This window comes from Lineus longissimus, chromosome 16 (genome assembly GCF_910592395.1).
Source record: "Lineus longissimus chromosome 16, tnLinLong1.2, whole genome shotgun sequence".
In the NCBI taxonomy this organism is placed as follows: Eukaryota; Metazoa; Nemertea; class Pilidiophora; order Heteronemertea; family Lineidae; genus Lineus; species Lineus longissimus.
This window is the reverse complement of record NC_088323.1, coordinates 10609136-10612341: the sequence shown is the minus strand read 5'-3', so window position 1 is coordinate 10612341 and position 3206 is coordinate 10609136. Positions and strand designations below refer to the sequence as shown.

The following is a 3206-nucleotide window of genomic DNA, read 5'->3' as shown; positions in this document are numbered from 1 at the left end:
CCAAGATGAGACAGTTAGTTGCAAAAATCGACAGGTCACAACCTATGATATCATAGGCAGGACAACGGGTGTCTCATCCAGCTTGGGGTCTTGTAATTCCGGGAGTGAAGTTGAGACAACAGTCACCAAGGACATGTCACAACCTTTATTATCATAGGCAAGGGATGTAGTTGTCTCATCCCGCTTGAGGCCTTGTTATTAAGAGAGATGAGACAACAGTCACAGAGGACATTATGTCACAACCTATCTTTTATATGCAGAGGATGTAGGTGTCTCATCCAGCTTGGGGTCTTGTTATTCCGAGAGATGAGACAACAGTCACAGAGGACAACATATCAAGGCAGTACCAGTACACAAAAATTAAAAGTCATGATTTCAATGTACACAATATTATTATTATTAATTATTCACAATATGCATTTAATTTACATTAAATAGACTCATACATTCAAAAAATAATAATACAAAGTTCACATCTTCATATTCCTTGCTATAGAAGTTTCAACTTTAACTTTCTTTTAATCAAAGTGACAGACAAAGGTGCGCACTGTTCCTGTATAGTCCTCAATTTGGAAATGATGTTCATCAACTTGACTAAGAACGGTTCCAAGATAAACGTTTGAGTCCAATCGGAACAAACACGTGTCGCCGACATTGAATATACGTTTTCCTGATTTGTCAGTGTATTTCTTGGACTTCTTGCGTTTAGGACCGAAATATCGCTAATGACCGCCTGCACCAACTTTCGAATCCAACCGAGCTTTTCTCTGAAGAGGGAAGTCACCATCATCATTCCTAGTCAGGTCCATCTTGAAGACGAGTATACCTGGAATTGTAAAGGCGAGTGTAAACATAATGGCAGTGGCTAAATGGGGAGGGGGGTAACTTGGGGTGGCTCCAACAGACACAGCTTCTATTCTAATTCAATTCTGACACTGACCAGTGTTGAATCTAGAGAAAGAAAGGAAGTATCCTACAGTTGTCCACTTTTATTTCAATGTAGATTCAAATAATATTTAATTGCAATCAAAATAGCCTCGGAACTTACCATCAGTCCAAAATCAGAGTAGTTATCACGAATGTCTATAATGTCGGTTGCATTTTTGGTGACACATCTTGGAGGCTGAACCTGAAATAAAGAGTAATTTATTAGAATAGAATACATGCATACAAAGCCTACGGGTATACAGTATAATGATTTCAATCATCTGTTTGTGAATACATAGATGAAGGGAAACATCGCTCAACTTACCACTGATCTTGTTCACTACCGGATCAATGATGTCGACGTACTGGGCCTTTATACATGTAGCATCTCGAATCAACTAAAGCATCACAACAGCCGGATTAAGTCGAGAAGTTATCTGCAGTACACACCATGCAACCAGCTGAAATTAAAGAAAAAGGCATTTTAGTAACTGAAGGAATGTTTACCAGTCAACAAAAGGCACTGTTTTGGCATCACCCTGTACAAAAATACCACAACAAACTGGAATGTGGGTCAATGGGCGAGTTCATTTTGCTAACAGGTGGATAATATACCAAGAACTTTTCTATATTTGGCGAATTCTTCAGACTATATTTATCAATTACATATGTAAAGATATTTTCAACATAAACTATGGTATATGCTAACTCATGGCTTGTTCATAAGCACGATCATGACTTATTATTGTACTATTACCCATGCTGTACCCCTTTCACCAAAATAGACCCGACCATCGAACTTCAAAACTCAACTATTTTTAGACATTTGTTTTTCAAATGCATTTTCTGCATGAATAGACAGCAAACTAACATAAAATAGATATATATTTTAAAAGTAAAAGATTTAAATAAATACTGGAAGTAACTCGTTTTGCTAAATAACGATGAAGGGAATTCGATGTTGTAAGATGAACTTGGCACCCCATCTCAATCTCCGTCTGCAAGTCGGCCATTTTGAATTTGAGCAGATCAAAGTTTGAGAAATTTCAGAATAAACGCACGATTCTGTACGAAACTGAAATGAGTTATGCAAAACAGCCGGGGTATTTATGATATATGATATTATGCCTACCCGGCTATCTAGTCTTGAAGAATTCCGAAATCTGTAACTTGTCGAAAAATCGATAAAAAACATGGAAATCGCCACTGTTTCGTTAATTTTGGTCCAAATTTCATGAAATTTTCAAGCCGGGTGAATGGTCATGTGACGCAACTTATGAGCCAATGAAAACCGTCGTATCTAATTCGAGTACATGTACAGAAGCGCGCTGATGTTTGAACGATGCCAATACATTTACCCTTTGGCTGAATGGGTATTGCAATAATGTGTGAGATGTGTATTGGCGACAATGTTTACATAGCGGTTAACAGGCTTTTCGCATGGACCAATCGTTGGGCAGCAGGCAGAATGGTTTATTTCGATGTCATGTTTAGGCTTAGCTGAAACAGCTGTGATAAGGGCTTGTAATATGCGGACAGTGTCGGTCAGCAAGACGAAATTGTCTCCTACATCTTCTTGGGTGGTGATCAAGATAGTCAGTGGCTGAGGTTAGCGCTTGCATCTCAGCTCTGTAGTTTGAAAGAATGCCGGATGGTACGGATATGGAGTGGGAAAACTCTGTCTTGGAGTTTGATAAAAACACCACTTCCTCCATTGCTAACAGCATTATGAGATGTGTCATCTCTATAGACGTGTGTCCACTGAATAGCGTATCGACGTTGGTATGCACATATCAATATTCGCGAGCCACGTGCTTGCAGGCGCTGCCTCCTTTGCCTTAGTGACAATCATATAACATATGTGATGTTTTACCAGATTATTATGTGAAAGTATTGTCCTTTGCTGGATTGGGGGTACGGTTCACTTGAATAAGAAGTAAACAATGTAGTAGTGACTCTTAAACGGCCAATAGGGATTAAACTACATTTCTTTTTCTTCTTCTTCTTCTTCATCTGCGTTTAGATTTTCATAACTTGTTGCAGGTCTTCGGCTGTTCCCCATAGCTTTGTCTTCAGTGACAATGGCTCCGGCCAAAATTCCTGTCTTCTTTTCATCAAGGAACAGTCCTGCAGAATGTTCCTTAGAGTTTGGTCGCCGAGTCCACATTCGCAGGAAGCAGTTGGGTGGAGCCCAAGTGTCTTCAGGTGCTGGTGGAGTTTGCAGTGCCCTGTACGAAGTCGATAGATGGAGACTTGGCCTTTTCTGTGTCAAGTTGGTG

General features: G+C 39.6%; 1 long non-coding RNA gene across 1 annotated transcript; it reads right to left on the bottom strand.

Annotated features, from left to right (window-relative positions):
* Window positions 1-404: 404 nt before the first annotated feature.
* LOC135500635 (uncharacterized) lies at window positions 405-2162 on the bottom strand. Its single transcript, XR_010449496.1, has 4 exons — window positions 2060-2162; window positions 1253-1388; window positions 1049-1129; window positions 405-826 (listed from the first exon to the last, which is right to left on the bottom strand). It is a non-coding gene; the product is annotated as an uncharacterized LOC135500635 (long non-coding RNA).
* Between the last annotated feature and the right edge of the window lie 1044 nt (window positions 2163-3206).